Raw genomic sequence first — 22,594 nt, 5'->3', positions numbered from 1 at the left:
CTTGAAGTTTACTTTGTCCTCCCTGTGCCCGGCTGACTGGTTCTTAAGTCCTGCAGAGACCAACAGTAGAGAAGGAGCCTCAGAGGTCACTGGATTACATCCAGGCTGGGCTGGACCATGAGCCTTCCCGAAAAATAGAGTTCCCTGGACTTTCCTTGGAGACCGGTTATTCTGGCCAGGAAGTGTTTCTTCAGGTCTAACTGGAGTGCAGTACAGTCTTTTGTTCCCTTCAGCTCAGTTGCACAAGCACAAAGAGAGGGGGGCTACTGCACAAACGCAGAACACACACTGCATCCCAAGAGCAGCTCCTAAGTAATTGGGGCTGTTGAGCCATGAGTCCTGACACCTTGCAGTACATTTTGGTCTCCCAGCAACCTGAATGTTGGTTGGGTATTATTTCATGTGCTGCTGGGGCAGAGGTGGGACTGTGCCAGCGATGTGGGAGAAGAGGCCCCAGGAAAAACTCGGAGTACAGAGAGGGCATTGTGGGGGATGCCCAGAGTGGAGAGTTTTGGGCCATGGGCCACTTTCTGGCAGATGACCTTGGAGCTGAAGAGACTGACTTGGTGTGCCAGTTGCCATCGGAACGCCCGGGCTGCAGGCGGTGCACATGCACTGCAGTGCCAGGGAAGAGAGCGGCATTATTTCTGGGAGGGAAAAGACAGTGGCAGTTGCAGTGAAATACCTGTAAAGCAACATTTCAGGCCTGTGACATTTTCCCCGTTGTGTTAGGAAAGTCCTGTGGGGAAAGCTGCAAGGCAGCATCTGGGCTGCAGTTGAGAAGGGGCTGGGTGACGGGTGCAGTCCGATGCCCGCTGCCTGGGTCAGCCTTGGCACCCACTGCCCTGGGCCTTGCAGGTGGACTCTGGAGGGGCCTCTCCCACCCCGGGGGTCTGTTTCGGGCCTTGTTCTTCCTCGCCACTTCCTGGATGAGCACAGTCCAGCATCCTGGAGCTCCAACCCAGAGGTCAGCTTTCCTGGTGCCTAGACGCCTGCCTCTTCCTGGCCCGCAGGGTCCTGAGACGTGGAGCCGGGAGAGCTTTTCAGACAGGCTCATGTGGGAGCCGAATGCAGCCGTGCTAAGAGTGTGCTCTGAAAGAACCTAGACTCTACGGTCCTCAGCTGGGCACCACTGTGCTTCCCGGGGCCACCTGGCAGTGTCTGGAGCCTTCTTTGACTCTCACAACTGGGTGCAGGGGTGAAGGAGGTTGCTCTGGGCACCTACGGGTGGAGGCCAGGAGTGCCATGATGCACAGGACAGGCCTCACAATGGAATGATCTGGCCCCAGATGGCAACAGTGCCGAGGCTGAGAAACCCTTTGTGATCAGGTCAGTGGCTTATTTAATTTTTTTTTGTTAATTTTTAAAAATTAAAATATAAGTTTGACTTGATTTCTTTTCACCATGATTCTTAAGGTGTGGAAGGACTCACCTGTCTGATTCCCTGGCCGTGAGGGAGGTGAAGGGGCAGGGTTAGCCAGCTGGCTGGTGTGGTGAAGTGCCAGGTGTGGAATAGGGGTAGGCCTGTTCCTGGCGTGGAGGGGCTTCTGTGGGGTGTCCCTGCACATCAGGTGACCGCGGGGCTAGCGGAATTGATTATGTGTGTGGCTCTTACCTGGGGAGCATATAGGTCCCACTCCTGTGCTGTGCTCAGAGCACCATGCTGTATACCGGCCCCATTTGGTATCGGTGTCCCAAGAGCCGCAGCTCTGTGCAGCCTGTAGCCCCTGCTGATCCTCCCCTCCTGCAGAGCGCCCCACCCGCCCCCAAGTGCTCCGGAGCTCATCTACCGCATGTAATACATTATAGCGTTTTATGGCTGGGCTGTTCCCTTAATACTTAGTCACAGTCTGTTTCAAATTGTTACTTGACTTTTGAACAATATTGCTATTTGTTTTCATTGGTTTAAATGTTATCTTACCAACTAGATTGCAACTTTTTTTTTTTTTCCATTGTTGGGCCTCCTGATAGTTCTTGGTATCTCTCTGCCTTGTCTGGCCTGGGGCTTGGGTGGCACAGACCTAGTAAATATTTGTTGAGTTGAACTAACCAACTTCGTAAATGTGTTGCTGTAGAGTTTCTGCTCTCGGTGTGGGGAGAAGGTGAGACCTGGGGTGTTTCCTGGAGAGGGATTAGGTATGTTGTGTGTTGTAGCTCTTTACTCGTCCCTCCAGAAGGCTCCAGAGAGCAGAGTGGGTAAGGTTGTCCCGGGCCCCCTCGGCTGGGACCAACATGGGCGCGGCAGTTGTCAGGAGTTCCCGGGAGGAGGAGGAGGGCTGCAGTCCCTGGGTCAGTGCCCGCCTTGAGGGCTGCTTCGAGAGGCTTTTATGCTCAGAGACTTCTGCTAGGTCTGGAGCCTTCAGGCCTAAGTCCGGCTCCAGGGGCTGACTACTGCCTTTCTCTTCCAGGCAGCTCTGAGATGGGGCTAACCTCTGGGAATCACTTTTCCTTTTTTGGGAAATTTCTTTCTCGATACACCCACGTACCCTGTAACTGGTGGGTGTGGAAGAGAGGCGAATTTCCCAAAAAAGGAAAAGAACTTTCCCAAACGCAGGCTGAGGTGAGGTGGGCTCAGGGCAGCCTCACAGACAAGTGGGAGCCTGAGCAGTTTGGCTGGGCTGCTGGTTTTTCAGGAGCGAACGGAGTAAAGAATCTAAAAACCCAAACTGCTCCCTCTCTCCTCTGCTGTTGTTTCTTCTTCTGTAATCTGCCCATTTTGTACCAAATTCTGCCACCTCTCTTTGAGCTTTTGGGGACCGATGTAAAGCTAAGGTACTGATTTCATCAGATCCCAGAGGTCATTAGGAGGCTTTCTCAGAGAAGAGCAAGTCCGGTGGGGAAGCGGGGCCAAGTTGTGGGTGGAGCATGCTGGGCCGTGGGGCTTTGGGGCTCTGCGTTGGGACTGGACCTGGGGAGCTGTGGGCAGTCTGGTCTCTTGCTTTCATGTTCTCTTCCTTTTCCCTCCCAGAAGCCAGGCAAAAAGATGGTCTCACGTGGCAGCCCCTTTCTACTTCCTGCCTCCGTGATTCTGACGACTCTAGGTGTAACTCATATAAGTGGAGTCACACAGTATTTGTCCTTCCCTGTCTGGCTTATTTCACTTAACATAAGGTCTTTAAGGTTGATCCATGTTGGAGCATGTGTCAGATCTCCTTTTTTTTTTTTTTTTTTTAAATATCGTGGTCTGGTGGTGTTGAACCCTGTCTGCTCTGAAACAAACTGACCCTGGGTTTCTCCTGCGTGGAGACCATGGCGGGATCGTACCTCTGCCTCCGTGGCAAGTGTGTGGTATTAAGGGTCACCTTTCACTGTGTGGGGCTTCTCTCCATTCTTTGCCTTGAGAGTCAGGCCAGACCAAAGCTGTGTGACTTTGTAGGGACTGTGCCGCCAAGGACCCTTAGCTTAGTTCACACCCCCAGACATAATCAGGAAAACACTTTTAGCCCTTGTGTACAGGCCTTTTTTAGGGGCAGCGTGGGTTTGTCCATCCCACAGAATGCCAGGGTCCAGCCGGCGCAGTTACTCTAGGATGTCTGTGCTTGGAGCGTCTGTCTTTGTGTTGAGAGGTGAGCTTGGTGGAAACATTCTTAAGAGGATGCCAAGGCTAACAGGTTAAGATTGTGGCTCCTTGAAAGGGGAACCCTCCTACACTGTTGGTGGGAATGCAAGCTGGTGCAACCACTCTGGAAAACAGTATGGAGGTTCCTCAAACAGTTGAAAATAGAGCTACCCTATGATCCAGCAGCTGCACTGCTGGGTATTTACCCCAAATATACAAATGTAGGGATCCGAAGGGGTATGTGCACCCCGATGTTTATAGCAGCAATGTCCACAATAGCCAAAGTGTGGAAAGAGCCAAGATGTCCATCGACAGATGAATGGATAAAGAAGATGTGGTATATATACACAATGGAATATTATGCAGCCATCAAAAGGAAGGAGATCTTGCCATTTGCAACGACGTGGATGGAACTGGAGGGTGTTATGCTGAGTGAAATAAGTCAATCAGAGAAAGGCATGTATCATATGACCTCACTGATATGAGGAATTCTTAATCTCAGGAAACAAACGGAGGGTTGCGGGAGTGGGGGTGGGGTGGGAGGGATGGGGTGGCGGGTGATGGACATTGGGGAGGGTATGTGCTATGGTGAGCGCTGTGAATTGTGCAAGACAGTTGAGTCACAGATCTGTACCTCTGAAACAAATAATGCAATATATGTTAAGAAAAAAAAGAAGAAGATAGCAGGAGGGGAAGAATGAAGGGGGGAAACTGGAGGGGGAGACGAACCATGAGACGATGGACTCTGAAAAACAAACTGAGGGTTCTAGAGGGGAGGGGGGTGGGGAGATGGGTTAGCCTGGTGATGAGTATTAAAGAGGGCACGTTCTGCATGAAGCACTGGGTGTTATGCACAAACAATGAATCATGGAACACTACATCCAAAACTAATGATGTAATGTATGGTGATTAACATAACAATAAAAAAAAGAAAGAAAAAAAAAGATTGTGGCTCCTTTATAAGGGTTTGCTTCCTGTAAGACAGAGTCCTGGAGGTTGCTTTGATCTCAGGACCTTCGCCCCCCTCATTCTTGACAAATTTCAGCTGTTTTGGGGCTGTGTCAAAGCCCTGAATAGTGCCCCGGTCCCCAGGGCCATAGGAGGGGTGGCACAGCTCAGCCCTACGCTCTTTAGGAACGGTCTCTGAGGACTTTTGCTGTGTCCCCCATTGCATCTGGTTGGAGACATTCCCCTAAGAACCTCCAGAGGGCAAGGCCCACCTTTCCACAGTTGAAGTCACCACTCCTTGGAATTTTTAGGACTCACTAATGTTTGAGAACCTCTTCTGTAGGCTCTGGCTTTGTTCCTTCCTCACGTGACACTTTCCCAGGCAGAGGCAGCCTGGTGTGTCGAATTCGTTGGTAACCAGTGTGGCCGTTGTGTCCATAGCAAAGAGCTGGGGGGGAGAAACACATGGCCACAAGGAGGTCCCTCTCGTGGTGAAGCTCACAGTCTGTTGGGACCCACATGAACAAAACCATGATGTGCATCCTGTTCAAGGCAGTGGGTCGTTTGGGGAGTCAGAGAAGTCTCCTGAAAGGAAAGAGCAGCCATTGGCCACCTTCCTACTTGTCGCAGAGACTGGGGAGGAGCAGCGTCCTTGGGCCAGTGCTGTGTTGGCTCTTCAGGCGCAATCTCTAATGTGGTCCTCCTGACATTGCCTTGATAGATACTGTATCCATTTCATAGAGGAGAAAACAGGCCCAGAGATTCGGTGGGGGTCACTCAACTTCTGAGCAACAGACTCGGATTTGTAACCAGGTGGGACACCTTCTGGAAGAAGGATGGTGTCTTTTCCCCAGTGCTCCTGTCCTTCACTGTGTCTAGCAGTGGCCGACTCCACCAGCATCTGCTTCCCGCAGGCAGGAAGGGAATGGTGCTGGCCGAGGGCCAGGCTGGGCTCTCGGCATCCTGCCCACCCGTCGAGTTTGTCTGTAGCCACAAACTGGCAGCGAGAGTAGCTTCCCTTGTGTGTTGAAGCCGGGCAAACTAAACTAACTTCAGGCGTGCAGGCCCGGTAGACGAACATGCACCGGAGATGTGCAGAATCGGAACGGCCTTCCTGGGCCGAGGGGCAGGGACGCTTCCTTGGATGCAAAGGGGAGGGTGAGATGGTGAACCCGAGAAGATATTTTATGGATTAGTCTCGTGTTTTTAGATTTATTTTTAAAGCTGTCCTGTGTTAAGCCTTGCTTTGGCCTCCATTCTTTTGCACATGGTTTCGGCTTCCAGGAAACAGGCAGGCCTGCTGTGTCAAGGTGCCAGGAGCCTGAAGGGTGTAGGGAGAGTGTTGGTTTAGGAGTGCGGTAGCTGTGGGTGTTAAGCTACTTCCTCTGTTCTGGCGGGGCGGCCTTGAGCAGGGCCTTCCTCACTACCCGCTTTCCCTCCTTCCCCTCCTCTGCTTGGCTGCTCTTCGCTGGTCCTGCGCTTGCTATGGTAATAATGATAGTTTCAAAAACAAACTCTGCCCCTGGAAGTGTTTCTTTACCCAGCCCCTTGAGGAAGATGGGGAGCCCTTAGAGAGAGGAAGCCAGCCCAGAGGCCCTGCGGATGCAGCACGTTGCACTGGGGTCTGTGGCTGCCGTCACGCACGGTTGGGAGGCCTCTGATTTTAAGCAGAAATCTGCGCAGAACCTTCCTAGAAGCTTTAAAATGGATTCAGTCTGGTACCACTTGAGTGAAAGTTGTGAAATAATCCCAGGCTGTCCTTCCCCAGCCCCTCGGCTGTACTGCTGGATATGCCGACTGGAGGGACCGCCTTCTGTGGCAGAATTATCCAGTTGTCTGAAGGCCCAGGCCACGTGCCTGCACGGACAAGGCACCTCTTCTTGTGTCGACCGTGTAGTTAACTTATTTTTCCAAAATAACGGACTTCTTTTTTAAGTATCTGCAAAAGTCTCGTTTTGCTAACGTGGGCTGATGTGTGAACAGAACTCCTCTTTCTGGGTTAACTTGGAGGCACATGTAGGGGCTGCTCTTTGCAGGGAGAAGTGGCAAGTGGCAGGGAGGCAGGAAGCGGGCCACTGGCAAGTCTGGGCTGTGTGGAAGGTGATTCCAGAGAGTTGAGGTGCTTTGCCCCCACCTGTGCTAGCTTTCTCGACATGGGGTCCTTTGATGAGTCCCTTAGTTTTCATCTCTTTGGGAGTGACATTTTCACAATCCCTTGGCTGGAAGGCGGGGCACTAGGCGCAGTCCTGGTGGAGACTATGTGGTGGCTCCTTGGAGGCAGGGAACAGCGATCAGGGATGGGTCATAGGAAGGCCCCCTGTGCTTGGCCTCTGGGCTTCCTGCTGGCCAGGAAGTTGACGTGATTGAGCAGAGTATGGCATAGATGAACCCAGGTGGCATTGGGAACTCTTCCCTGCTGACAGTGGAATCCTCTTGTCAGAAGGTCGGGGGTCAGTGGTGAAGTTTACAGGTGCCACACACCATTTTTCCCTAAGTTTGATTCACTATGATGCCTGAGACTTCACACATTAGAAAGAAGCATGTAGATGCAGGGACGTTTTCTTTGCGTCTCTCTGGGACCTTCAGTACAGACATTGTTCTCTGGAATCGGGACCAAACTTAAAAGACCCTCCCCTCCTCTCCTTTTAAAGTAAGTCGGGGAGGAGCTTGGGGACATGGGCTTGTTAAGACTTTTGAGCCTGGCGTTATTAAGAGTGCAGCATTCTGCCTCTGGTAGCTTTTCCTTGTCATTTCTTGTCATTTACAACTCTGTATGCTGGCCCGGGCGACATATCTCACACATGAAACAACTGGGGCATGGAAGCCACCAGTGGCGAACCATGGTGCTGTTTGGATGAAGAACAGAGCAGACTCGGTTGTGGCAGAGGGGTTTCCAGAGGTGACCCGGTCCAGACCTCCGTTTTATGGCTGGGGAAACCCAGTGCAGGGGGTTCACCTACTGTGGGAGCTCAACCAGTAGGTGTGGGCTCAGCAGCCAGGTTCTCCGATTGCTTGGTCCTGATCTGCAGCCTGTGGGCCGCCCTTCGGGGAGTGGGAGTAGGTGGGGAGGGAAGGGCTGTTTTATATACAGGGGCCTGAGTGGGGGGTGGTGTGAATGTTTTATGCTTCCAGGGTTAGAACCTGAACCCCGTAGAGGAAAGAATCAGAGAACATGTAGGAACGAGTGGGTAGAGGGGTGAGGTAGATGGGGACAAATAAATACTTGTCAGGTACGGTAGGAAGTTTCTGTAGTTTCTGAAGTTTCTTCAGGTAACCCTGAATCATTTGCAAGAACCAAGAGAAGACACAGGTACCACTCCCACGTGGGTCCAGGTCAGCGGAAGTGCCCCCCCCTTCCGCTGTCCCTTCTCCCTAGGACACTTAGGCCATGTGGGTCTCCCTCTGTAGGACAGTGAGCAGCTCACGACGGGGCCTGGTATTGGCCTGCACACACAGGACATACCTAGGTGTGGGCGAAGCTGACTGGGTGGTGAGTGGGTCTACTGTCCCCTCGGCTCTGGTGCTTGACTCTCTGCTGTAAACATTTTAAGAAGGCCTCCCACTAAGAATCCGAGTTCTTTGCCTTTCAGTGGGCACTGAGGAATTGGCGACCTCGTGTTGCCCAGCGAATGCCTTTCCATCTCACTGGGTCTGTCCGGTGTGCTTACCTTCCTTCCCAGTTACATAAATGGTGAGTCTGGGATGGCAAAATAGTCATTAGCTGCCTGCCTGTATCCAGTGTCCATGAGCCATTAAGGAGGTACCCATGTTCTTCTCTCTGCCTCCCCCGGTGTGCCTGCAGGTACTGAGTGGGGAGGCTTCTGGATGCCTGTGATTAATTAACAGAGGAGGCTGAAGATGGTGTTATGTCCTGTTGTCCACTCAGGTGCCATCTGCCCAGCTCTTTGCGTGTGCACGGCTCTGTAGTTAGAGGAGGAGGTGATGGGGGCAGTTGGAGCAGCAGTTCTCTTGAGTTGGCGGAGGGATTTCTGTGGCCCTCGCTCTGCGCTGGGATCGCAGCCAAGGACGGGCTGTGATTGGCACCCTTGTTGGAGATCTTCAGGGCTGTGGGTGGACTTCTCTGCAGCAGCTGCGGCCGGCCTATGGGGTGAGTCTGTGATAATGGGCTGGGTGGCTCCCTCCTGCAGAGACAGAAATGACTTCGGGTATTAGGAAAGTGAACAGCTTGCACTAATTGGTTAGGAAACTAATTAAGTAGCAGCAGGGAAAGAACTGTCGAAAAAGAGTCATTTTATGGGAGTTAGCAACAGGAAACATTTGGGGTTGAAAAAACAAAGCCAAGCAAGTGGTATTAGTATGTTTACATGTGCACATGTGATGCTGAAACACACATGCACAGGCGGGGCTGGGTAGCACACAGCCAGGCCACAGAATCCTCCAGGGGCACAGTCCCTGCACCCTTATCTCCTGGACACCCCCCCCCCCCCCCGCCCAGGACCCCAGTGCCGCTGCACCCACTCTCCCTGCCCGAGTCTTTTGCTTTGGACTTCCCTGGGAAATGGGCAATGCTAACCATCTGATAAGCCAAGCCACTTAAGGTATTTATTGTGGGTAGGCAGCTTAATATGTTTGTGGCTTAATCTCTCCTGCCCTCCGTTCTCCCCACAAAACACTTTTTCAGAAGCATCTCTTCTTCGGCAGGGAAGGGCAGGGCATGTTCTTTACGGTGAGAGAACCCTGAAGCTAGGGAGTGATTACACTGGTGAAATCACAGGAACGATAGGCAGGTGGGGGCTCTTAAGGAAGGGGGATCCTTCACAAGGGCTGGTTTAGCCCATGTGCATGTGTGTGTTGAAGAGTCACTTGCTTACAAGATCTGTTGGGTGCCTGGAGTATGTCAGAAGTGAACTCCGAGGTGGCTCTATTCTGGGGAGAGAGTACTGATACTAATGCACAGCATGGGGAGGGTGTTACTGGTTGCCTGTGGCTGCCCCAGCGAGTCACCGCCAACCTGGCGGCTGAAAACGACACAGATTTGTTCTCTGACTGTCCTGGAGGTCAGGAGTCCAGCATCAGTAACTCCGGGCAGAACTGGTTCCTTCTGGAGGCTCCAGGGGAGAGCCCATGTCCTTGCCTTTCCAGATTCCGGGGGCTGCCTGCACTCCTCAGCTTGTGGCCCCTTCCTCACATCACTGCTGCCTCTTGCTTCTGTTCCCCTCTCCTGCTCTTTGTCACGTCTCCCGCCTCTGTCTTCTACGACACTTGTGATGACCTTGAGCCCACCACATCAGCGCTTCCTCTCCCATCTCAAGATCCTTGCCTTAACCACACCTGCAGAGTCCTTTTGCCATCTAAGGTCACAGGCACAGGGTCCGGGGATTGGGACGTGGATATCTTTGGGGGCCATTATTTAGCCCACACAGAGGGTGTGATAAAGGGAGCTGAGGCAAAGTGTTCCGGAAACAGAGGAGGGTGACCCTGCCTGGAAGGTTTCACGGAAGAAATGAGCTGGGCCAGGTCTGCACGGCTCAGTGGCATTGCCTAGCCCAGGTCGGGAGATGGTGGGGAGGGCTGCCCACCTTCCTGGCAGAAGTATGACTTCCGAGTGACCAGAGGTGTGGCTGCCTCCCTTTCATATTGTTTTCCTGCCTATTGTCTCCCCAGCTCTGGTGGGGGGCAGGCTGAGCAGTGCTCACAGGTGCCCCTGGCAGGCAGGCGTGATGCAGAGGCACTAGGAATGGGAGAGGAGAAAGGCAGAACATGCAGGAGGAAAGCAAAAGATGGGGCCAGCAGAGATTGTGGGCCATGATGGCATGGCCCCCACCTAGTGTCGCATGTCTGTGTTTTCAGAGTGAGTCAGTCATGGGTTGTCAGTGTAGGGAAGGGCTTGAAAGGACCAGCCCTTGTACAGAGTGGGCTGATAGAGAAGTGATTTTGCCCCGGTCATGGCAGCATGGAGACTGGCATTGCCGAGCTTTGACGGTTGCTCTGACTCGAGTCAGCTCCTTGAGACGAGCTCCTTGAAGTGGAAGGGGCTGCAAACAGCATGGTTGCTGTCCTTCTCATCAAGCCAGCCTGCAGGGAGGAGGGGCAAGGGAGGGAGGAATCTCCACTCGGTCCTAGAGGAGTCTGTCTTCCTGTTGGCGAGCCTGGTTTTGTTAACGTCCAGGGGCTGTGGGCTTGCTTGCCAAGCCAGTGGGACACTACGGTGTGGGGATGATGCAGGTGGAGGAGGACCGAAACTCCCCAAAGGCCGTGCAGGCTTTGAAGGACTTTGTACAGTCCCGCTCATGACCCACTTCCGGCCACATGGGAGCCCCCTGGTCTTAGAGCGTGATTCCAAGGCTGGGATTCCAGCCCAGCTTCTGCTTCCCCTGCTCTCTGTCCCTTGTCAGGTAACCTGCCTTTTGGACTTCTGTTTGTACCTTTGTCTGGACGGGAGGGAGGTGGATGGGCTGCCCTTCAAAGTCTAATATGAACGATTCACTTTTCTTCCTCTGAGCCCACTGGTGAGGGTTGTACCTGTCTTCCCCTCAGCCAGTGAGGATGTGGTGGCCTGACCGTGCTCACGGTGCCCAGACCCCCGCTGGAAATTGGTGTATGCAGGTGCTTATCAGTGGCATCAGGCTGCTGCTCCAAGGCCATGGTGGCTGTCACTGGGGCGGGAGCCTGAGGTTCACTTCCTTCAGGTAGCCATGCACTTTGTTTTGGGAACCAGGTAGCCTCCGTGGTGCCTGCAGAGGTGAGAAATCATGGACCACAGTGCTAGCTGTTCTCACTGGGTTCACACTGAATCCTTGCCGTGGTCCATGGAGAGAGCAGTGGCTTGCCCAAGGGTGAGCCGGCCAAGCTGGCTTCTTGTACCCAGTCGTGGGTCGGAGGCCTGGTCGGTTCCCCATAACTGAGCTGGGGCCCAGGCACCCTGACGGACCCAGGGATTCCAGAGCTTTGCCTGGTTAGTGTTAGAAGAGTTTGGTGTGGCAGGATAAATGATAGCAGAGGTCTTTACACCTTTGTGGTGTGGTTGGTGCTAAACTGTGGCATTGCTGGCACCTGCTGACACACAGCACTTGCACATCCCCAGCTGGCGCAGAGAAGTCACAAGGGGCTCTGAAGGGCTAGGCCACCTCCTTTCCTCGTTCCCCCAAGGCAGCTAATGTCTGAAGAATCCACTGCGGTGGGATGGGTTTACTTACGCCGGGGCGTGGAGGGCGTGCCTGGCCCTGACTTCCATTCTGGTGTATTCTCAGGAGACCTAACGGCCTGGCTGCATATTCTGGTCCCAGAGACGCAGAGGGCTGCCCTGGCCGCATCTGGAGGGACCAGGGGAATGGTGAATGTAGTGCGGTGTTGGGAGGGTCCTTGGAGACGTCCTGGAGTTTAGCCCTCACCTCTGACAGATGAGGAAAATGAAAGCCAGAGGGGAGAAGGGGTCTCTGCAGTCACCCACCAGCAGGTTTCAGGGGACACATCTCTGCCTCCATGCAGTGGTTCTCACTGCCTGGAGTCGGGATTGTGTGTGAACAGGACCATGTTCACTTAATGAGCTGCAAGATACCGCCAAATAGACGCATTTGCTTATTTTCTGTCCCAGCAGAGCCTCGTATCTGTAGGAAGCACTCAGTGATTGTGGGAGGCATTGAACTGCCTCTTCCAGGGTCACGCAGCTGGTTGGCACAGCACCATGCTGCACAGTCCATCCTCGTGCAGGGCCCTCTTTACCGCACCACCCGGCCTCGGAAGGTGGAAGCCCCACTGGAAGCTGAGGATATGAGGATGGGGAATGGGGAGGCTGGCGCTACGATGGGCCTGGGCTTTGCGGTAGGAGAGTGGCTGCGTGTGTGAGAGAACGCATCAGGTTTTCTGTATTTTAGGGACCTCCATTCCAAGACGGAGGAGAGAACACAATCCATGCTCTAAGGAGGAAAGGTTCGGAAGATAGTCAGCCCCGGCCCAAGTGTGCCTGGGCCTGGTTTCTACATCAGCATTTACACCAGGGAGAGCCAGGTGCACAGGCAGAGTATCACTGTAAATGGAGTTTGACTCTCTTTCGGTGACGTAGGGTGCGCTGTGCTGGGGGATGGCGGGGCCGGGCTTCAGACCAGAGCCCTTAGCAAGAATACCCCAGACACCTCACCCGGTCCTGCCTGCCGTACGTACACTTCTCTCTCGCTCTCCCTCCCTCGCTCTCTCACGCTCTCTCGGGTTGCCCGTAATAACATCTCATTGCTTTCTCCCAAGATGTCCTCCAAGGCGTCCTCCATCCTTCCTCTGAGGGTGGGCAGTGCTACAATGCAAAGGGTCGCACACACGCACAGACACCATTTCCAGCTAAACCTACGTTGTCCGTGTAGCCAGACCCGACTTCCTCTGCTTCATATGCTGAGACTTGTTACAATCGTGTGGAAAGCTCATGGTAAATGACCAGGAAAAGGGTAAGTGCTATGAGTCCATGTCAGATACACACCAGTTGTTGCATATTTGACACAAATAGCAGCCTGGCCTCAGGCACTGGGTTTAGAAAGGGGCACGTTTCTAACCCTGTGTCTTCTCTCTCTTCTTACCAGAGTGAGAGTGGGGGATGGAGAGGCCAGAACATGACTGGTGGGAATTCTCGAAGGTTCCCCTGATGTTCCTGTCTTTTTCTTCATTTGCTCGCCTTGGCCCACTGGATCAGATCACTGTGCCCAGCTTTTTAGCTGCCTTCCTGTTACTGAAATAAACTCAAGTCCTGGCTTTCCAAAGTAGGAGAGGAGTGAACATTTCCTCGTAGGGCCACTCAGCCTTTTTTTTTTTTTTTAAGATTTTATTTATTTATTCATGAGAGACAGAGAGAGAGAGAGAGAGAGAGAGAGGCAGAGGCAGAGGGAGAAGCAGGCTCCCCGCAGAGCAGGGAGCCCAATGCAGGACTCGATCCCAGGACCCTGGGATCATGACCTGAGCCGAAGGCAGACACTTAACCAACTGAGCCACCCAGGCGTCCTGCCACTCAACCATTCTTATCTTTCTTTCTTCATAGGCCCTGTAGGGAAAGACAAAAGCTCACATAGGTGATGTTGACGAACGTCAGGATGTCTTCTTTGGATGGGACCCCTCGTCCCACTGCTGTGGGCCCCTGCGGAGGCGAGGGGAGCAGTGCTCCCCAGGCCGGCAGGGGGGAGGGTATGGGGGTGGCTGCTGCCGCCGCCCAGAAGAAAGGAAGGCCCAGTTGTCGGTGGAAAGGAATGGACATGGAAGCACTTAACCTCTTCCCATTTGTTCACTCATCCATTCACTCACCACTGCAGAGGTCACAGGGGTGTGTTCGGAAGGGATGCTGTAAGGGTGGAAGAGGGGAGAGGTCTTCTGTATTGAACTTTAGTTTTTTAGTTTAACAGCATATATGAACCTCTGATAGCTTGGAACCGATTTTGGCCATGCTGTTTCCCCCCGTATATTGTTAGCCTTTTCGCATCTGGGAGAAAAGCATTCGCCTAGAACACATCCACTTCTTTGGCTTAAACTTTATATGAAACCCCCAAGTCAAGCACTGAAACTATTAACAGCCTGAGAAATGACCTTTCCATAACTGCTGTAGGCAGCACATGAATCCGCTCCAGCGAATGCCCTATTTGAGGTCTGCAACTTAGGAGGAATGGTCTTTTATTTCCAATGGCCATGCCCAATGAGAAAATAATACATGAACGCACCCTAAAGAGGAGTTGCATCCAGAACTGACTGTGTGAGCGGAGGGCCCGAGGGGGCGGGGGTCAGTCTCCCAGACCCATGGAAGTTATCTTCTCGTCGGAGTGAGAATGAGGCAGTATCTTGGAGGGTCCCGCATCCATTTCCTATAGCTCAGTATTTACCTTGGGATCTTATGGTGCTCTCTGATATACCTGGAAGCTGGAAATGGGCCAGGTGGGAGTTTTGAAGGTATCATGGGAGCTTTGATTTTTTTTTTCAAAATAATAAAAGTACATAGTTTAAAAAGTCACATACATAACCAGAATACAGGAGTGCACTGCTCTGTTCCATTCCTCCTTACCCCTGAGCCTGTGCCCAGAGGAGGCCATTTCCAGTTCTTAGAGCTAGAGAATTCTAGTGCTTACCTCTGCGTTTGTGAATAACATGTTTATATTGCTGTTTCTTGAGTTCTTAAAGGTATTATCTGTTGCTTGTGTACAGCATAAGATAGGACTTAGTTCTCTCACCTGCATGGCTTTGCCACACAAACACGCACACGCACACACATGTACGTTGTGTAGAGGCACATGCACACTCTCCTATCTTCTCTCGTCCTTCCTCTCTCCTACCACAGAGTTACATTAAATATTAGGGTTAAATTAGTGTGTAAAATATTATGGAGCGTTAAAAGTTTGCACATTCAAGCCATGTGTAGTAAACTATGATTAGATTTATTTTCTTATATTTGGCTTCTCTTGCAGTTAATGATTGTCTTCTCCCTCTTTCATTTCATTGTCTATATAACCTTAGTTGAACCCTAAACATTCTGACAGAACTATAGAACTCCTCTTGATGTGGGCAAGTACCGGTGCAGTGATTCTTTTTTTTCTTTTTTCCCGATGTGGGCAAGTACCGGTGCAGTGATTCTTTTTTTTCTTTTTTCCCTGGTAACATCCCGCATGGAGCCGGCTATCCCCTTGTTCCAGTTTGCACTGGCTCTTCTCCAGGCCTACTACATAGCTCTTGACCTGCGACTTGCCTGCCATCATCCTGGGAATTCCCTTCTTCTTCCTCCTGAGTTTCTTAGTTCCATCTCTTTTGTTTAATTCTCTGTTTTGGTGAAGTCTTTTGAGTTTTGACACCTTGCTTGTCTGAAGATGCCTTTCTAGGGCGCCTGGGTAGCTCAATTGGTTAAGCGACTGCCTTCGGCTCAGGTCATGATCCTGGAGTCCCGGGATCGAGTCCCGCATTGGGCTCCCTGCTCAACGGGGGGGTCTGCTTCTCCCTCTGACCTTCTTCCCTCTCATGCTCTCTACCATTCTCTCTCTCAATAAATAAATAAAAATCTTTAAAAAAAAAAAAAAGATGCCTTTCTGACCCACGCTGTTGATTGGTAGGTGGACTGGCTATAGACTCTTAGGCTGGAAATAATCTTCCCTTGGAATTTTGAAGGCACTGTTCTTTGTCTTTAACTTCCAGCATTACTGTTGAGAAGCTCATGTACAAAGGATCTGATTCCTGATCTTTTGTAAACAGGAATTTTCTCCCTGAAAACCTTGAGGAGCTCCATGTTATCTCTTGAGGTCTCACATTTCATGAAGATATACCTTGGTGTGCATCTGTTTTCTTTCATTGAGCCAGAAGCCTGCGTACCTTTCAGCACGGAAAGTTCTGTCTTTCTGGTCCAGAAAGTTGTTTTGTATTTTTTTCCCCTGGCGATTTCCTTTGCTTCGTTTCCCTTGGTCTTTGCCTCTAGAACTCCTAATATGTGGCTGTCAGTTCTTTTGGACAGTCTCCAGTTTTGCTGTCTGTCTTCTTGCATTCATTTGTCATGCCTGAGATTCCGTCAGCCTTGCCTTACACCCTTTAGTTTCTTATTCCAGTGATCCCATTTTCTTATTTTCATTCTGATTCTTATGCCAGCTACCATATTTTTGGTTTCTTAGGGCTCATTTTTTTGTTCTCTGTCCCTTTTTATAGCACCTTATTCATGTTTCATGGGTGTAGTGCTTTCTTTTATAACTTCAGTTATTTTGAAATGCTATTCTGTATATGGTCTGACTCCCTTTCTTCCTAGTTCCCTTTCTGCCCCTGTTTTGGTCTCGGGCACTCTCAAATGAGTAGTCACCCCTGGCTGTACATTTGTATTCAAGAATAAGAGTGTGCATGTGTGGATGTATGTGGGGGTGACTGGCTGGCTCTGCCTTAGAGGGACAGTCAGGCAGGAAACTGGCGACTTCAGGGGGACCCTCCAGTGTCCCCAGATATAAATTCTCTCATCTCAGTCGATGCCAGTTTTAGGAGGTCTTTCTCTTGGCCTTGTCAGTTTCCCCAGGTACAGTCCTCCTCTCCAGTCTAGGGAGACCTGTGGGCAGCAGAAGGACTTTGAGTTGGGGATCCCAACTTTTCAGGAATCTTCCACCCCTCCTTCCCCCCAGTGGTGCCTGCTACCCCAGGTCCAGAGCCCTTCCAGAGAGTACCCTCTGGTTAGTGCTGATGGGAGCTGACCAGTCCTGGCTATTAGCCTCACCTCCTTGGTCACAGATGCCTGGGGCCTCCAGGCCCTGAGCTTGCTGGTGTTCGGGGCAGTGTTGGCCAGAAGCTTCCTCCGCTCGGCCAGGTCACCCTCCGTGTATGCAGCCACTTCCTGCGTTCCGGTGCTTAATTAATGTCCCACATCTGCTGCTGTCTCTTCTCCATAGTGTTTCGTCCTTGAGAGTTTGTACCTTTTACAGATTCCTTTGTGGTCATTTTTATTAGGGTTTTGGCAGGACTTTGGACACATTGGTGTGTTCAGTTGGCCGTGTTTAACTGGAGGCCCCCCTCATGCATTTCAGGAAGACCGAGGGCGTGTGCTGGTTTCCCCTGTTGGCAAGTCATTCCTGCCTTCCCCACCCCTCTGTTTCTGTGCTCCTGTTCCCTGGTGTGAGTCTCTGTCCTTGTTTTGTCCTGTGTGGGTCATATTGTTGCTCTGGGTCTGTATGGCTCCTTCTGTGTACTTGGCGGGTGGGGGGGTAGGTGTATGCGCCTGTGTTTGAGAGTGAATGCACACACGCCTGCCGAGGGGTGTATGTGCCTTTGCCTCCTGAGTTGAATGTACTGTCTATGATTTGCCTCAGCACCTTTTATGAGGAAATACTTGCATAAATAGTTGAAATTCCAGCTTCTTTTGGTTGGAAAGCCAAGGGTTAATGATGACTGCTGTTGCAGAAGAGTTGGAGGGAGACCGTTCATCTAATCTGCCTCTGCTGAATAAGGCCCTTTACTGATCAGGACAGGTCACCTACTTGCACCAACAATAAGACCCTTGTCACACACGAGGCAGGTTCTGCAACTGATACTGTGCCTGCCTTGAGAAATGCCATCAGGGAGACCTGGGGCTCGAGCCCGTCCTTATCCCAAGGCCACATAGCACTGTTGAATTTTCCTTTTCCCTACACCAAATGGGACCTTTGGAAATCAGGAGAGAGGTTGAATTCATTCACTGACTCATTGCTTGTTTCTTGCATGCCATGGACAGGCTGGGAGTTGGAAAAATAAAGATGAAGAAGAATCCCTGCCCTCCAGGATCTTATAGTCTATAGTCAGGAAAAGGGAAGCGTCAGCCATCATGGGGAGCATTGGGGCTGAGAGAGACACACACACACCCTGGCCAGGCACAGGAGCCAGGCTGACAAGCTCTGGGACTCCTTGGGAAAGAACACTTTAGGAATAATCTGGAGGTGGAGGTGGAGGTGAGAAGGTTCCTCTAGGGAGAGGGAGTGATCGGTACAGAAGGCAGTGATAGAAGGTGGGGCTAAAAATTAAAACCAGTGACGTCACCCCTGCCCCTGACCAGAAACGAAATAGTGTTCATGGTGAAAAACGTGGGAAACACACACACACAAAATATGCGAAAAACAAATTGCCCATTAAATCTTACTACCCAGAGATAAAAATCTGTAAATATCACGATTTGTGTATCTTCTTGGAGTGTGTGGTTGTATATGGGTATTTTGAAGCACGGCCTTTAATACATACTGTTCCATCAGTTGGCTATATTTGCTTCATTCTGTACTGTTGGACGTTCACGTTGTTTTCAGATTTTTGTCCTTTTCTTTATTTAATATTATGCTTCAGGAAACACTCCCGGAGGTAGACTTACTGGTACAGGCTGGCACACTCCAGAAATCCTGTATTGCCTCAGCACTAGGCCCGTGTCCTTGTTGCTCACCTTCTGCATTTCTCTGCTCAACACGTCTCACACCCAGATTTTGTGTGGCTGTTCCGGAGGTTGTAGGGTGATGCTTTCTGAGTGAGGCACCCACAGTTAAGACTGAATTTGTGGTCTTAAAGAACTGAGTTAGTTTGACTCGCTGGAAGCCTGCAGATCATTGAAAAAATCTTATTTTAGATCCCATTTTATTCTTCCACTGTCAAACCAGAACTAACAGCAAAGGGAGCTGGGGGACTGACATCTGAACATGCCCGCCCCCCGCCCCCGTACTTGTGAGAGCTAGGAGGCTGGGAGCAGGCAGCTCCTGCTCCACCTCCCAGGGGTGGCCCTGCTTGGGGCCTGGCACCCCCCACTCTCCCTTGGTGCTACCAGCACTGCTGTGAGGTGGCCACGTTGGCCCAGATGTTACACATGGGGAAACCGGCTAGCAGGCGGTAGCCCAGAGTGAAGCGGCCTCAGGGGTCTTAGCCCTCAGCTGATTTCTCCTTTTCCCTAGAGTCTGATGTTGCCCTTGCCACGCTCTGCCTCCTGCAGGCCCCTTACTCTCCACCACCCATTTGCCTTTTAGAATTGGTTTTGAAACAGAATTGTTTCTGGCCCTAGAAGGGGCTTGCTGAATTCCCATGTCTCTAAAAATATCTGTGAGACTCTCCCCGCCCAGTCTCCTCCCTACCGAATCTGCTTCTCTCTCTCTCTCTCTCTCCCCCCCCTCCCCCTCTCGCCCTCCCCCCCCCACCCCTCAACTTGGGGGAAGAAATAAGATCTCTCTGCTCTTTCCAGGCTCAGGATGGAATAAATAAGAAACGCTGAGTTTCCACAGTTAAAAGGGGAAAACTGCCTGTGTTCGGCCTGGAGAGCTGCCACCGTGCCTGGGTCCAGGTCCGCACTCGGAGGGCCCTGCCTCCTGCTCTAGGAAGGGGATCAGGGAGGAAGAGAGAGGGGACTCGACCTGAGTGAGGACCCCTCCCTCCCTTCTTTGTGTGGGGTGGCAGGAGGAGGCCAGGCCCTCCTGCGGTAAGCAGGCAGTAAGAAGTCAGTCTTGGTGTGGGAATGAAGCTGGCCTCCCAGGCCCCTGGCCCCGCCTGGTCAGCGCAGACCCAGAAGGAGTCTGTGGGAAGCCTCCAACCTCAGAGGCTGCCTGAGGCTCCCGGAGCTTTCTCAGGCATTCCTGGATTGGGACAGAGCCTCAGCCCCCTCCCCTGCCCCACCCCCCAAACCTTGGATGCCTGCCTAATTGAAGCTTTATTTATTTCCACATTTTCCCAGCTCTGTATAAAGAGACAAGCAAGTGGGTGAGGCCTACAGAAACTCTAAGAGCGTGGGGCAGGGGGTAAGAGGGTGGCCGGGGGCAGAGGAATACTCAAGGGTCCGCTTCCTTCATCCTGGAGGGGCTATGGAGGAGGAACTAGGCCAAAGGAGCTGCCAAGCAAGGCGGTTGTGGGAAGAATTTCTTTCCCCCCTGTACTCAGAAACCCAAAAATAGCCATGTCAGAGGCACAAGCCTTGTAAATGGGGAGCCAGCTGAAAGCCATTTGCTTCTCGGTCCTCCTCCCGTCTTCCTCTGTTCTTCCTCGCCAGGCCCCTTTGTTCTAAGCTGTTGCCCAGTCCTAGAAGAACTGGGCTTCCCAGTGCTGCACCCTCACTGCTTCCAGCAGGGAGCTCCCAAATGTAACTGACTCACACCTAGGTGCACTCACAGGTGGCCATATCCTAATGTGAAAAGTCGTCCCTTCGTTTACTTTTCTTGTAACTGAACTTTCCTATTCAGATTTCTTCAAGTGAAGCAGATCTATAGCTAAAATGTCGACAATAAAAAATACATAAGGACTGGATTTGGTTCTTGAGACAGTGGGGATTGGTCAGATGCAAGAGAGCAAATGCCACAAAAACCATGTGCTGTTAACAACCGTTTTTCCCAATTATAAAATTAACATGTTGACTGTACAAAGTCTGTAAAAACAGGAAAGCACAAAGATGAAAAGATAAACCAACGGTCCAGAAAAATCATCTGCTGTGAACATTTTGGGATTTAAATGATGAGAGGCCCTTTTTGGTTTCCTTGCTTAGAGTTAGTTAGTCCTAGAGGAGAAATCCTTCCAGGCATCACCTCTCTGACATCAACTTGTCACACGGGGCAGGCAGCAGAGGGTGGCGGGACCCATGCTTCTGTAGGGGCGGCATTCCTCCTCGGGGGTGCTGGGTGGGGGCCGATGCTTGGTGGCTGTCCTAATCTGTTCAGGCTGCTGTAACAAGTACTACAGACTGGATGGCTCATAAAACAGTGCAGTTGATTTCTCATAGTTCTAGAGGTTGGAAGTCTGAGATCCGGGTGCCAGCATGAGCAGATTCTGGTGAGGCCCTCTTCCAGACTGCAGACGGCTGACTTTGGGTTATGTCCTCACATGGCAGAGAGCAGAGAGACGACACAGGCTCTCTGAGACTCTTCGAGAAGCCACTAATCCCATTCCTAAGGGCTCCACCCTTATGACCTCATCTAATCCTAATCACTTCCCAAAGGCTCCACTTCCTAATACCATCCTACTGGGCAGTAGGGTTTGAGCCTAGGAATTTTTAGAGGGGGGAGCAGGGGAGGGGAACACAAACATTCAGTCCAGCACAGGAGCCCTTTAGTGATTCTGGCCAGGCTCTGCCTCTGCGCTGTAGCCATCCTGGGCAGAGGGTCAGATGGACACACGTTTAGGGTGGTGACAAGTTAACCTGAAACCTAGAGCTCTCCATCACAAAGGGACTCTGACTCAAGATGCAGGTTATCCAGAGCGCCTTGCTGCCCCTCCTGAGTGCCCCAGGAAAGTCTGGCCTATGGGGAGCCCAGTGTGTACAACATACAGGAGAAGACAACACCGCCAACCCGCGCAGTCCAGGCTCACTGGTTGTTTCAAGGGGGGCTCTTCGCCCCCTGTGGAACCCATCAAAACAAAACTAAATTGAATTACTCTGTCCTCCAGCAGTTTGTCAGAAAATAATAGGGTTTGATGTGTGTGGGTTTAAATTCCAGCTCTGCCACCTGCTCGCTGACCGTGAACACTTTTTGTAACCTTGCTAAATCGAGATTTTCTCATCTGTGCAATGGGGAGAATAATAACAGCTTCTTGGGCTTGTGGGCATTAAACAAGAACTCAGGGGAGCTGCATTTCCTTGTCTTCCCTTGCCCCCCTCCTGTTCCGTGGTGAATTCATCTCAGGCGCTCCAGGGAGGGAAGGGAGGCCGGTGGCCTTGCCCTGTTCTACTCATGGCAGGCGTGCTTCACCCTGACCGCAGTCCCTTCCTGCTCTCAGACCCAGCAATGCCTGCCCGCCGGTTACAAAGCGGAGTTTAACGTTTTGGTAATATTATACCCAGGTGTTTAAATATATATTTTTCATTAAATATTAAATTCTAAATGTTAAATACATATTTTTTCCATGTTCTTTTAGAAAAAGAACAAAAGGGGCGCTTGGGTGGCTCAGTCGTTGAGCGTCTGCCTTCGGCTCAGGTCATGATCCCAGGGTCCTTGGGATCAAGCCCCGTGTCGAGCTCCCTGTTCTGCGGGAGGCTGCTTCTCCCTCTGTGTTCCCTCTCTCACTCTGTCTCTCTCTGTCAAATAAATAAAATCTTTAAAAAAAAAAAAATAGAAAAAGAACAAAAACTTCAGAAACATTTTGATAAGAGCATCGACAAGAGTTTTCTCGTGCCCTGGTGACAGACCCCAGCTTAGAGTGCTGAGGAGTCAACGACATGAGTGTTGAGTGGCCGTTGTGCCGAGCGTACACACCTCTGTGGCCGAGCCACGCCCACCCTCCCAAGCTTCTCTCTGGGTGGTTTGGAGCCTGCTGGGCCACGGAGTGGCAGATGTCGCGCGCCCTTTGTTCTGGGCTTACCTCTGGAAAAACAGTTGGCTGCTCTTCTTCTTCCTGCCTTTATCCAGCCGAACCCTGTGCCCTTCTGTGGCTTGACCTCATGTATTTATTCCTTTTGTAACCACTCTGTCTACTAGGCGCCCCTAGAGTTGCGAGTACGTGTGGAACTCACACGCTTGAAGCAGCATGTGTCCATAACGAGTGCACAGATGCCAGTGGGTTGGAAAACCCACGTGTGCCTGACTCTAGGTGCAGCCTGTCCTGTTGAGTTCTTCCTGCGAGGCTCACCCTCTCCTCCGCCCTACCCATAGATGTGCGTTCTCTTCCTTCTGCCCCCTGAGGTCTGGTCTCCCTCAAGGCAGGGTGAGGTGGTAAAGCGAAGACCGG

At 51.7% G+C, this 22,594-nt stretch overlaps 1 protein-coding gene across 10 annotated transcripts in view; it reads left to right on the top strand.

Moving 5' to 3' along the window:
* The window catches only part of LOC113939664 (myosin phosphatase Rho interacting protein), a 147,194-nt gene that overhangs the window by 32,638 nt on the left and 91,962 nt on the right, over positions 1-22,594 (top strand). Inside the window, exon 1 of one of the 10 annotated variants that reach the window (XM_027626102.2) lies at positions 495-1,329. The exons of the other annotated variants lie outside the window; for them this stretch is intronic. The gene's annotated coding sequence lies outside the window, so the exon portion shown is untranslated. Of the gene's footprint in view, positions 1-494; positions 1,330-22,594 lie in introns of those variants that run through there. 10 annotated transcript variants of the gene reach the window in all.

This window comes from Zalophus californianus, chromosome 16, assembly GCF_009762305.2.
Source record: "Zalophus californianus isolate mZalCal1 chromosome 16, mZalCal1.pri.v2, whole genome shotgun sequence".
NCBI classification, from domain to species: Eukaryota; Metazoa; Chordata; class Mammalia; order Carnivora; family Otariidae; genus Zalophus; species Zalophus californianus.
Note: the sequence above shows the minus strand (reverse complement) of the source record. Positions and strands in the feature narration are given on the sequence as shown.